The following is a 14,760-nucleotide window of genomic DNA, read 5'->3' on the forward strand; positions in this document are numbered from 1 at the left end:
AAGCAGTGGTATCAACGCAGAGTACTCGCTAATAGAATCTTGTGATCTGTAATTGAATGATCAACGCTCATTCACCAACTTGCAGTGTTTGTTGAAAAAAGAACGATTTTATACTGTGATTTTGACATGTTAGAAGATTGAGTGTTTGAAGATTGAACATTTGTATCGTTATCCAGTTAATGAATACATCAGCGAAGACAGTGCTTTGGCATATTATATCCAAATATGGCATATTGTAATATTTATATTATTATACATATTATATGTATTACAAAAGAAAATTCTTACATTTTGTTCTTAACCGATTTATCAACATTACAATTACATTGCAGTGTACATATGAACACATTATTTTTCAGAGAAATAATCTTGTATCAATATGATAATTATATTTGTAATAATTATACTTGAAGGTTTACATGTATGTACTATCACATATTGTATAATGCATATACATATGTTGAAATATGGAATTATTATAAATATTAGAATAGATATATTTGTACATTTGTGTATCGGTGTATTTCATATGGTGAACAACGAAAAATTTTACTGCACTCTTTCGCACTTGAAATCTTACAATTCTTGAAATCTGCTGTGACATACGTGAAATTTTAAATGCAAAAGAATACGGTATAATTCTTCATTGTTCACCATACGAAATACACCTATATACAATACAAATATATAAATATATCTATTCTAATATTTCTAATAATTCCACATTTCAACATATGTCTATGCATTATGTGAGACAGTACATATATGTAAATCTGCAAGTATAACTATCACAATATAATTATCATATTGATACCAGATTATTTATTTGAAAAATAATGTATTCATATGTATACTGCAATGTAATTGTAAAATTGATAAATCGGTTAAAACAAAATGTTATAAGATTTTTCTTTTATGATACAGATAAAATACATATATAATATATACATATATATAATACATATATAATAATATATATATTACAATATGCCACATTTGCATATAATATGCCAAAGCACTGTCTTCGCTGATATATTCACTAACTAAATAGTGATATAAATGTTCAATCTTCAAACTCAATCTTCTAACACATCAACAGTACAAAATCATTATTGCTTCAAGAGACACTGCAAGTTAATGAATGAGCGTTGATCATTCCATTACAGATCACAAGATTCTATTAGCGGAGACTATAATATCGAACTCTCGCTTAAAAGATTCTCGTGGTTTGTAAATGGATTCCTTCCTGACATTCGATGCAAGCTGGATCCTTGATTTGCAAATTAGTATCGATCTATTACTTTCGCCTGCTTAAAATTAAAATAAATGATGTAATATTAGTAGGCAGTGTGACATTAAGATCTGGTTTATACAGCAACCTTACCAGTATAAATGTAATCATAATTCAGTCTTCCTTTAGGTTGAATGAACAGAAATAAAACATGATATTTAAAAACATTACCTTATACTGTAATTGCACAATAATCGTCCCAGCACTGGTATGTATTGTGTACACAAAAATGCATTGTTTCTAGCAAAGATTCCACTGTAAATAACAGAAATTGATTAATGACTAGAAAATCATTAGGATTATGTTGCATATATATATGTATATATTATATGTATACTCTTGTATTAAAAAAAATTATAAACATATAACAAAATACTTGCTTCTAAATATAATATGCAATTTATTATATTCATCTAAGAACTCTCATATTGTTAAAATACCCAAGTTCCTTCATATTAACAAAGAATGCTTATCCAATGTCACTTTGTAAACACTTGAAGAACAAGATCTCGAAAACTTAGAGATATATTTTATTATTAGATTATTTGATACTAAAAACACGGTAATAAGATTATTTGATACTAAAAACACGATAATAAGATATTAAGACAGTAACATACGCGAGGTTAGGATATCTGTCATGTGTGCAGTAGACAATGTAGAAAACGTCCTGTTATCTTATTATTTATAAATAGATTTTGTACATATCTCTGTTTTTCGTATGATATGCTGTCCGTAAACAATTAATAACTAATACCGTAATCTTTCGCATTTAAAATCTCATGTATGACACGGCATCGTGAGATTTTACGTGCGAAAGAATACAATAGAATGATTAATCGTTTACGGACAATATATCATTCATAAAACATATACAAAACCTATATATAAATAATAAACACAAATAATAAGCACACATGACAGATATCCTAACCTCGCGTATGTCACATTCTTAATATTTATCTTATTAGCGTGTTTTTAGTATCAAATATATCTCTAAGTTTTCGAGATCTTGTTCTTCCTACAAAGTGATATTGAATAAGCATTCTTTGTTACCATGAAAAAACTTGGGTATTTTAACAATATGAGAGTTCTTAGATGTATGTAATAAGATGCATATTATATTTAGAAGTAAGTATTTTATGTTATATTTTTATAGTTTTTTTATAATATAAGAGTGTATATATATATATATATATATATATATATATATGCAACATAATCCTAATAATTTTCTAGTCATTAATCTATCTCTTTTATTTACAGTGGAATCTTTGCCAGAAATAATGTATTTTTGTATCTACACAAAATAATCATATCAGAGAAACTATTATGCCATTACAGTATAAGGTAATCTTTTTAAATATTGTGTTTCCTTACTGTTCATTCAACCTAGAAGAAGATTGAATTGTGATAACGACATTTATACTGGTAAGATTGCTGTATGAATGAGATCTTAATGTCAAGTTGCCTACTAATGTTTTATCATATTTATTTTAATTTTAAACAGGTGAAAGTAATTAATCGGTATTAATTTGCAAATCAGAAATTTAGCTTGCATCAAATGTCAGGAGAGAATCCATTTACAAAGCACGAGAATCTTTTAAGCGAGAGTTAAATATTATAGTCTCCGCTAATAGAATCTTGTGATCTGTAATGGAATGATCAATGCTTATTCATTAACTTGCACTGTCTTTTGAAGCAATAATGGTATTGTATTGTTGACGTGTTAGAAGATTAAATAAACATTTGTATTGTTATTCACCCAGCAAGCAAAATGATGCAAAGTTTGCAGCAAACCCGAGCATGCCTTTACAGCAAAATTGTAACAAGGTGTGTCCGGAAAAAGCTTAGCTTTTGCTGGCAAGGCTTGTTGCAATAGTGTGATGCACATTTTACGCAAATAATAGAGCACACCTTGCCGTGCACGGCATGACAGCAAATTTGTGGCAAGAACAGGACAAACCTTGCTGTGCACGGGATGACATCAAATTTGTGACAAGAATAGAGCAAACCTTGCCGTGCACGGGATGACAGCAAATTTATGACAAGAATAGGGCAAACCTTGCCGTGTACGGCATGATAGCAAATTTGTGATAATTCTCTGTATAGGATGATTCAGAAACTCTGCGACAAACTCTGAGGAACGATAAATCTCGCAGAGAGGAATATTTTTTGTGAATCAATCTGTTGGTGTAAGATTGCGCTCGGATAATCTGCTTTTCTGAAGGAATTGGAAAGCTGGTGTTTCGAAAGAAGAGACGTAGATTTCTGGTCTTCGATGCGAATTCTTCCTTTTATTATTAACCTTATACAGTATATGTCAACACTCGCGTGCGACAGGCTGGCGACTAGAAGCGTTTCGTTGTTCGTGGGACTTCGCTAAGCGCTGGTTTACGCATGCGCGTTAATCAAATGCGACGGACTGCCTCGACACTTCCGCCGTTCAAGCGTTTGATAACAATCCCGAGATCTGTGCGTAGTTTAACAAATCTATTTCTCGGGAGCGCTTTCGTAAAGATATCTGCTAACTGTGCCTCCGTAGGCACGTAAACAACCTCTATCTCGTTGCTCTCTGATTTTTCTCTGACGTAGTGATATCTTATATCAATATGTTTCGTTCTTTTGTGAAACTCGGTATTTCGGACTAGACGAATCGCGCTCTGGTTATCTACGTACAAAGTCGTCGGTTTTTCACATCGAAATCCTATACCGTTTAACAATGTACGAAGCCATACAGCTTCTCGCGTCGCGGTCGCCGCTGCGACATATTCTGACTCTGTCGTACTCTGTGTGACTAACTTCTGCCTTTGAGACGACCACGTAACAATGCCGTTTGCGAGACAAAATGCGTACCCTGTTGTCGATCTGCGTGTTTCAACGTCACTCGCGAAATCTGCGTCTGAGTATCCCACTAAACCTACCAGTCCGATTTTCGATTCGCTCGCTCGATATTCTATTCCTACGTCTATCGTTTTGACTAGATACGACATGATTCGTTTGACTGCTTGCCAATGACTTTGATCATGCTTGTTTAGAAATTTACTAACCGCGTTTACCGAGTATGCGATATCCGGGCGTGTAACTACGGATAGGAACATCAATGATCCTACGGCCTCGCGATACGGAACGTTTTCTCTCCCGTTTTCTTCTGACTCGACCGGATGTAGAATCGTATGGGGATCTGCCGGTACTGACACCCCTTTTGCTTGACTCATCCTGAATCGTTCGATTATTTTTCTCGCGTATGCCGTTTGATGGACGAACATCGTTTTAGACTTTCGATCTCGACAAATCTGCATCCCGACGAAACTACTGCAGTCACCCAACGTTATCTCGAATGCTTCGCTTGACGCTGCGATTATACTATCGATTACTTCGATTGACCTTGATGCTAAAATTCCGTCGTCAACAAAAAGCGCGAGATAAACTTCGTGTCCTTCATACATTCCGTAGAAAATACACCTATCCGCGTCCGTTTCTTTTAGATTAAACCGTTTCAAAAAACTTGTGAACTTAAGGTTCCAACAACGCGGTGCTTGCTTTAATCCGTAAAGCGACTTCTTTAGCAAGCAAACTACGCTCTTTCGATCGCCGGCTTCTGTGTTGATCTCGAGTCCCGTAGGTGGCTCCATCCGGATGTCCTCGTCAAGCACGCCGTACAAGAATGCCGTTCGAACGTCGAACTGAATGGCCTCCAGGTCGTTCTGTGTGATGATTGCAAGGAGAACTCGTAATGAGTCGTACCTTACGACTGGTGAAAACGTCTCCGAGTAATCGATCCCTTCTCGTTGTTGGAAACCCCTAGCGCATAGATGCGCTTTGAATTTTGACACATTTCCATCTGTGTCTCGTAGTATTTTAAAGACCCATTTGGAGTCTATAGTTTTCTCGCCAAGAATACGTGGGACTATCTCCCATGTCCCGTTCGTTCGGTGAGCTTCCAGCTCGTCGTCGATTGCTTCCGCCCATTCGGCAGCTTGCGGACCAGAGATGGCTTCTTGATACGTTTCTGGCACGTTGTACTCCGCGAGACACAACGCGTATCTCGCCGGAGGACGAATTGATTCTCGATTTCGTAGCGTTCTCGGCGTGCCTGCTGCTTGCTGCTGCTGCTCTCGTCGTCGCTCGTTCTCGTCTTCTTCCTCGCCAACGTCTCCTGGCTCGTTCTCTGCATCCTCTCGACCGGCTGGTACTGCTCTCGTGTTTACGGCAGCCGCATCGCCGGCGCCTGCGTTAACGGCGACAGCTCCGTTGCCGTTAATGTTCTCTGGCTCATCATCTTCTCCGTCGTTATCGCTCCACGACGGTAGGATGAGCTCGACTTCTGAGCCGGTTGCTTATGAGATCGTTGTGTGCGTTTTCTCGTTAAAAACAACATGTCTCGAGATAGATACGCACCTGGTGACCGGATCGTACAGACGATAGTTTGATGTGACGCTGTCGTAGCCGACTAGAATAAGCTTCTTCGCTCGTGCGTCAAACTTCGTGGTCTTCTGTTTCGGCACGTGCGCGTAGGCATCCGAGCCAAAGACTCGCATGTGTCGAAGATCCGGTTTTCTCCCGGTCCATTGTTCGTACGGAGTGCGGCTTCCGCCGACTCGCGATTGTCCCGTTCTGTTGATTGCGTAAACGGCTGCTGCCGTTGCTTCTGCCCACAACTGAGCAGGAAGATCCTTTGCCTTCAGCATCGTCCTTGCTGCCTCGACAATCGTTCTATTGTCGCGCTCCGACCTTCCATTCTGCTCGGGCGTGTACGGTGCTGTTGTTTCCAGTGTGATGCCTCGTTCTCTCACGTACGTCCTCATCCTCGCGTTGCAATACTCCGTCCCGTTATCGGTGCGTAAAGTCTTCATTGTACGCCCAAACTTGTTGAATATTGCTCGCTCGAATTCTATAAATCGTTCATAAACGTCTGATCTATGTCTCATGAAGTAAACGTATCGAAAGCTCGTAGCGTCGTCCTTGAAGAGCACGTAATATCTTGCTCCGCCTATCGACTCCGTCGGCACTGGCCCACACACGTCGCTGTGTATGTATTCGCCCGGGACATCCGATGCTCGATCACAATTTTTCTTGAATGGCAACTTGTGAAGTTTGCCGTACTGGCACGCCTCACAGAAAAACTCGCTTGAATTTTGCACGAGTACTCCGTCGACTAGATCTCGATTCACCAACTCGGTGATCGCACGCTTGTGCAGATGACCCAGCCTCTCGTGCCAGATTCTCATATCCAGCGACGACACGTTTATTTCTCGCTTCTTTTCCGGTCTACGAAAGAGCATCCGATATAATCCGTTTTCTTGTCTCGCTCCTGTTGCCTCGACGACGCCGCTTCGTGATACCTCGACGATTCCATTTTCAAAGTTGACTCGAAAACCTTTTTTCGTATATACTCCGACTGAAAATAGATTTCTGGCGACTCGAGGAACGAGTAAGACATTTTCGATTACACCGCTCTCCCATTTACCATTGGCGAATTTTTCGATGCGAATTTTTCCGATGCCCGTGATCTCGCACTTACCGTCGTCTCCGAGTAAAACAGTTTCTCTGGTTACCGGCTGCAGATCTTCCATCCAGTCTCGACGGAAGGTAATGTGCTCCGACGCCCCGCTGTCGGTAATCCAGATTTCTTGTTTGTCTGCCTCACTCAATTTCTGAAGCTGTCTTACCGACGGTTGTTCCTGTCGACTCTTTTCTCTCGACGGTCTGCCTTCTCTCTCGTGTGAATCTATGATGAACGCACAATTTCCGCTCGAATTGTTTTTCACACCTTTTTTGTTCGCTTTTTGCTTCATCATTTTATCACATTGGCTGGCGTAATGTCCCTTTTCTTGGCAACGAAAACACTCGATGTGATCTTTTGACTTTTTCTGTCTTTTGCCTCTGTCCTTCGAGCTCGAACCACTCTTCGAAGCACCTTTCTTTGTCACCGCTAAAGCACTTGCCGTGCTGCCATCTTCACCGAGATTTGAGTCTTCGCGAATTAGTCTTTCTAATAAATTTTCTATTGTCTGTCTCGCCGGATCTACACTGTCCCACGCCTTTTTAAACACGCTGAATCTCGTTGTTAAACTCGACAGAATTTTTGCGATTACCGCTGCATCGGAAACTGTCTCGCCGAGATCTTGTAACTGACGCGCCATGTTCTGTATCGTACTCACATGTTGAATTACAGTGTCCGACGGACTTATTTTGTACGAATAGAAACGTTGTGTCAACGCTCCGACGTTCGACGCAGATTTCTGTTCGTGCATTGTGGCTAACTTGTCCCACATTTCTTTTGCAGACGCGCACACTAATACACTAACAACCTGCTCGTCTTCCATCGCCGAGGCGATGATTGCCGTTGCTTTGGCGTTATCCTTTATCCATGTCTTCATGCGTCCTGCGTTGATTCCCTCTACATCCGGAGGCCTAATTCTCGATCAACTACGTCGAAAATCTCATTTGCCATTAAGACCGCTGTGATCTGAAATTTCCACGACTGGTAGTTCTTGCCGTCGAAGCGCTTCACTGACCGAATTAACCCGTCGTCCGGCATATTCAACTTCGACCTTCTGTCCACGCGTTCTACGTAATACGAAAACTACACCCTCGCTGATACTCGCGACGCGACTAGAAAACTGAGTATAGTGTCTCTTGTGAACTTGCTTTCACTGCTCCCGCGATGCGCTCGGATAATCTCACGACCACCTGTTGGATTGTCCTCGTGTATCTCTCGCACACCACAATGGCCGCCGCGACCACGTATCTACTGCTTCGCGAACTCGCGACACTCTTTCACGCCTTTCTCTTTCCTTTCCAGCAAATTATCCGACCTCGTTACGGTGACTGGGCCCATAACCTGTTGGTGTAAGATTGCGCTCGGATAATCTGCTTTTCTGAAGGAATTGGAAAGCTGGTATTTCGAAAGAAGAGACGTAGATTTCTGGTCTTCGATGCGAATTCTTCCTTTTATTATTAACCTTATACAGTATATGTCAACACTCGCGTGCGACAGGCTGGCGACTAGAAGCGTTTCGTTGTTCGTGGGACTTCGCTAAGCGCTGGTTTACGCATGCGCGTTAATCAAATGCGACGGACTGCCTCGACACAATCCATCATGTTTTCTGACGCGTCGTTTAAGAATATGCGACCGAGCAGACAAGAGTTTAGGTGGCATTTATTATAATTATGAGATGATGATAATATATGAATAATTGAAAATGAATTTATAATATAATGAATATATGAATTATATATATATATATATATACATATTTACATTTTAAGTAAACAATAAACGGATGATTTAAACTTTTTTAGACATTTATCTGCCCGATCTAAGAGAGACAATCAGTCCAATATCTTAATTCCCTATGTTTGGGATTGTATCAGTAATTGAACTGATAGAAATAATTATATTTTTAATCTTCTGTCACAGTTGCTTTTTGCAAGCTTTATATACTTCTCATGACTAAAAATCAAATACGAGATGGATGTATATAGCGCGTCGCATAACGATGAACAAACGAACTATCGGCTGAATACTATATTTTTGTTAAGTTTGTAATAAAGTAAAGTTGTAAATTTGCTGTCATGCCATGCATGGCAAGGTTTGCTCTGTTATTTGCGTGAATTTTGCATCTCGTTGTGCCAGAGTATACTTTGTTCTGTTCTTTTCGTAAATATGTTATCATATTGTGTACAATAAGGTTTGCTCTGTTCTTGTCGTAAATTTGCTATTATAGCGTGTATAATAAAATTTGCTACTAATTGATGTAAAGTTTGTGTTACACCGTGAATAGCATCATACATGTTCTTCTTTGCGTAAAATTTACGAGCAAACCTTTTTCTATTATTTATAGCATCGTGAGACAAAACATTTTGCCGTCAATTTGCTTCAAACTTTTTGACAAACCAAAACAAGACAAATGTTTGCTAGACAATTATTGTCAAAATTAAAGCACACCTTGTCGCAAAGCTTTGGCAAAACGTGATTTTAACATTCTTGGCTATCTGGGCAGTTAGTGAATATATCAGTGAAGACAGTGCTTTAACATGTCATATCTAAATGTAGCATATTGTATATTATCTGTTTTACAATAAAAAATGTAATATATTGTTGTTAAGAGATTTATCAACTTTACAGTTATGTTGGAATACATTAATAAGCAATTTTTCAAAGAAATAATTCTGTATTAATATAATAATTATATTTGTAATAATTATACTTGAAGATTTACATTTATGTATCGTCTCGCATAATGTATATACATATATTGGAACATGGTATTAGAATAGCTATATTTATAAATTTGTATATTTGTTTTTTTATGTTGTATGGTGTGCTGTCCGTAAACAATTAATAATTATACTTTTTTATGTTATACTTTTTTGCACTTAAATTCTCATGTATGACACGGCATTGTGAGATTTTACGTGCGAAAGAATACAATATAATTATTGATTGGTTACGATCAATATACCATACGAAAAACATATATACAAATATATAAATATATCTATTCTAATACCATATTCCAATGTGTATATACATTACCAATATATGTATATACAAGTTGTTAGAAATGCTTCGAAACATTTAATTGACCAATCAGGACAAAAAGAGTAAAGATTTCTTTATTCTGATTGGTTAATGCAATGCTTCGAAGCATTTCTAGCGTTTTCCCAACCGCAGCCATAGGCGATAGATGAATAGAGTCATTTTCCGTTTTACGCATGATGTGCATAATGCATTATTTATCCTTGTTCACCGAACGTTAAACAAGAATAAATGGCCGCAGTGAGGAGAATACTCGATTGTGATTAGTGCATTTCTTAAGGCTTAAAATGTTATTGTAGACACCGCTTTCGACAGAGGCTACGTTTAGGGAGAGCTTTTAGCGCTATGAGCGTGCTCTGTCTTGTTATTTATTGAAAGTTAAAGAACAGAGCATGCTATAACATTAAAAGCGTGCTCCCCGAACGCAACCAGAGAAAGTGCTCAGTTATCGTCTTGTCAATACTCGACGTTGATTTGTTGATTCTAAAGCGGGGAGCACACACTTTTGCATAAGCGCATAATCACAAGCATAAGGAAATTGATTGGTCCATTTCCTTATACATAAGGAAATTGACCAATCAAATTTCTTATGCTTCGACTCGATGCTAGCGTCAAGAAAAAAAGCTGGATTTCCTCAGCTTCAGCGTCATGCTGTTGGTCATATGAATGAGATTTTTTTTTCCTGGATCGTGCTTCTTCCAAAATAATGACAGGAAAAATTGCGTGGTAAAATCCATGATTGTATCGTTCTATGAATATTGGATTTACCGAATAACGTTTCCTATAATAATTTTTTCTTTCCTGTTTTTGTAATTCATCATTTATCAGAACTACTGCTAAAAATTTCTTACATTGCCGATTATTCATATTATGGAGATATTTTAATCCATCCAGTCGAATATTTCAAAAACCAAGCCCGGAAGAGAAAAATGTTTCAAACAAAAGTTGTGTGGCTTCAAGGGGGTCATAAGATGGTGACAATGATTTGACCTTGGAAAATTATTTGAAGGTCATGTGAAGGTCAACTTTAAAATCTTAAATGGAAACCCCATTGTTTATTTAGTATTCCTGTAGCTGACATCAAGAGCTTTCTAAAATACTATAATAAAATATTTTTTTATTTAGTACTTTTTGAGTTATTTTATATTTTAATCTGCATATATTTTGATATAAAAAATAAAATATTTCGTAAAATATTCAGTTTTCGATAATTTTACCGTAATACTTCTATGTACAGAATAATAAGACAAATTAATTAGTGCCAAAAAAAACAAATAATTGTTTTAAAAAATACATTGTAAATAATTTTCTTAAAAACAATTTTTTTTTATACTAATTGATTTTGTACATAGAAGTATTACGATAAGATTATCAAAAACTAAATATTTTACGAGATATTTAATTTTTTATATCAAAATATGTCAGATTAAAATATAAAATAACTCAAAAAGTACTTAATAAAAAAATACTTTATTATAGTGTTTTGGAAGCTCTCGATGTCAGCTACAAAAATACTAAATAAAAAAATGTAGGTTTCCATTTAAGATTTTCCAGTTGACCTTCACATGACCTTCAAATTATTTTCCAAGGTCAAATCATTGTCACCATCTTATGGCCCCCTTGAAGCCACACAACTTTTGTTTGAAACATTTTTCTCTTCCTTGGCTTGGTTTTTGAGATATTCGACTGGATGGATTAAAATGGACCACCCAGTATATTTAGCTTGCTGATGTGGGTTGATATTTCTCCTTCTGAAACCGCCGGTCAAGTAACATTGCTCTAAGGTGTTAGAAAAGATAGTTTTGTGTTTTGTTATACATACGCGTATAGGTATATGCTATATTAGTAAAAAAAAAAAAAATATATATTTCTCTCGTTTTTATATATATATATATATATTTTTTTTTATTATTATTATTATTATTATGGGCCTTCTTCCCCCTTTTTTTTCTTCTTTTTCCTTTTTCTTTGTTAAAATTATAAAAGTAAAGTATAAAAATAAGAAAAGGAATGTTTTGTGTTAGTACTATAATAAGGGTTATTATTATTATTATTATTATATAGAGTATTATTATGTGTATATTGTGTAATTAATCTAATGTAAATCTTAAATGCTACGGTATTGCTTATTAGATAAAATTTTTTTTTTTTTTTTTTGACTTATACAGTGGGGTATACGTCTGTTGTAATGTTTTCAGTGAGTCGGGCGTGGCCCAGTTGTATCAGAGAGTCTCTCAGGTTGTAGGTCCCCTCAATATATTCATTGTATATCATTAATTTTACCATTGCAGTTCTATCACCAAGGGGATGGACTATTTGCATCCATCCTTCTTGGCGCTCTGTGAAGATCTTACATAATTGTCGTGTCTTTTCGGGCCATTCCGTAGCTGTTGTAACCGCTGGGCCTGTGTGTGGCAAACCGCATCTGATGCTTTGCCACGGCAGGTCTCGGAATCGGTCTTCCAGAAAATAAACATGTTCCATAGGCCTCCAGATTACCATGCCCCAATCCCTGAGAGAGATTTTGACCATATGCGTCATTGTATTAACTCTTATAATGACGCCGCGTTGCCAGATGGTTTTGATTTTGACAGCGCAAGGCACATCTTCTTTCAAATTTTCAGGCCAACAATGAAGATATTGAGATCGTCGATTCATTCGGAAGTTAAGCTCTTCGATAAGCTCCACCAGATCTCTTTCGCCGTTCTTCAGCTGAACCCAGAAAAGTGATGGAGATTCCGCGCGTGTTATCCGTATTTCCAAACGGGGGCGTATGCTAACGGTAGATCTTTATTTATCTCTTCTTGTGATAATATTCCTCCAACGGCTATTCCTGATGCATCGGTCGTTAGAATAAATGGTTTAGAAAAATCTGGATATTGTAGTACTGGTTCTTCGCATAGTTTTTGTTTTAAAATTTCGAAAGATTTTTCCTGCACGGATGTCCACTCGAAGCGGGTGTCGTTTTTTAATAAATTCGTTAATAGTTTGGCAAATTTGGAAAAATTCGGTATAAAGCGTCTATAATATCCTGCAAGTCCTAAAAATTGTTTAATATTTTTAGGTGTTTTAGGTCTTGGAAATCGTTGTACTGCTTCTAATTTTTTCGGATCTGGTTTTACTCCGTCTTTACTGATTACGTGTCCCAGATAAGTTACTTCTGTTTTTAAAAATTCACATTTGTCTGGTTGTAGTTTTAAGTTAGCTTCTCGGAGACGTTCTATTAAAGCGTTGTATTTTCTGTCGTGTTCTTCTAACGAGGTTGCGTAGATAACGATATCGTCCATATAAACAAATAATTCCTTGCCTTGTAACCCAGTTAACACTAAGTCCATTAGGCGTTGGAAAGTAGCCGGAGCATTTTTTAGACCGAACGGCATTCGGTCAAATTCGTAGTGTCCAAAAGGAGTAATAAAAGCTGCTTTATGACTGTCTTCGCGGTTCATTTTTATTTGATGAAATCCAGATGCTAAATCGCATACCGAAAAATATCTAACTCCTCCTAATTGATCTAATATATCGACGATATTCGGTAAAAGATATGCATCTCCGATGGTTTTATCATTTAAAGCGCGGAAATCTAATACCATTCTCCATCGTTTGTTTCCTTTGGAATCTTCTTTCTTCGGCACGATCCATATAGGCGTGTTATATGGCGATTGTGAGTGTTTTACGATTCCTCCTTCTAACAGTTCTTCTCTCTCTACCTGCTTGTTTATTTCTTCTTTATGAATTTGCGGAAATCGATACTGACGAGTCTTTATTAGTTGGTCATCTGTAGTAGGTATTCGATGTTGTAATACGTGAGTTGCGGTTAATTTTTCTCCAGGAATATGAAATCTATCTTGACTGTCCGTTATTAATTTTATAATGCTTTTTTTCTCTGTTTCATTTAAATGTTCTAATCGCAATGATTCTATGATTTCGGCGGGTCGATACTTTCCCTTTTCCTCGGAGATTGTTAGACAATTATGCAAATTATAATTTTCAACTTTTTGTTTTGTTTTATATCTTGTTTTGCGTTTTCGCATGAATTTCTCTAAAATTTCTTGAGATTTATTTAACAAGAATGTACGGATTTTTGAAAACGGCTTATTTTTATTTTTAATATTTCGTAGATTCAAGTTTTTAATTTTTAAATTATATTTTTGAGCCTCTTCAAGGAGGTCTTTTATTGTAACATGAGAGGTTTTTAATTCATTATCATTTTCTTCTTTAAATAATCCAACCTTAAGAAATTTGATATCTAGGGAGTGTTGTGCCTCTAGCCGCTAAGGAAGAGGTCTTTTGGGATTTGTACGCCCAAAGGATTAGGATCCACGCTCGAAATAAGACACTCCCGGACGTTAGGTATAATTTAATATATTTTGCAAGATTTAATACACTTTCACTTATTCGCGATTATAATAGGCGGGCGCGATACGTACGGTACTTCGGTAATATTGAGCGAGCGAGTAGCCAGCGAGTCGTCTCGCGAGGTGCATCTCGCGCTTATTATATCTCTTAATTAATTAGGTCGTTGATTGGGGAGGAGTGTGGTGTCTCTGACCGGAGCATGTTTCGTGCTCCGCTTGTCAGTCTGTCTCGTCAGCTGCTTACTTAGCTTCCAAGAACTTGACCGTGACTTCCTTCTCTTTAGTCACGTATCTTACTTTTATTTTATTAATATTCTTTTATTACTTTACTCTTTCCTAATTTTCCTTGATCTCTTTTCTAATTTTAATGCTTTGCTTTACTCAGCTCTTTCTTATACTTTTCTGTCACTTTATTGTTTTATTCTTTAATATATTAAGAAACTAGTCGGGTTACGACATCCCTTCCCCTTTGGAAAAAGAAAATTAACTATACGTGAATTTTCGTCTACATATTTTTTCGGTATACATTTTTCGTATTTTACAATTGTTTCTTATATTTACTTTAT

General features: G+C 36.9%; 1 long non-coding RNA gene and 1 pseudogene across 2 annotated transcripts in view; one reads left to right on the forward strand and one right to left on the reverse strand.

Annotated features, from left to right (window-relative positions):
• Positions 1-14,760, forward strand: part of LOC138942189 (uncharacterized) — a 351,185-nt pseudogene that overhangs the window by 157,701 nt on the left and 178,724 nt on the right.
• Positions 1-14,760, reverse strand: part of LOC138942007 (uncharacterized) — a 166,321-nt gene that overhangs the window by 127,557 nt on the left and 24,004 nt on the right. The window lies entirely within an intron of this gene.

Source organism: Polyergus mexicanus, unplaced genomic scaffold (assembly GCF_030449975.1).
Source record: "Polyergus mexicanus isolate NDT 795.1 unplaced genomic scaffold, iyPolMexi1.0 SCAF_21, whole genome shotgun sequence".
Taxonomy (NCBI): Eukaryota; Metazoa; Arthropoda; class Insecta; order Hymenoptera; family Formicidae; genus Polyergus; species Polyergus mexicanus.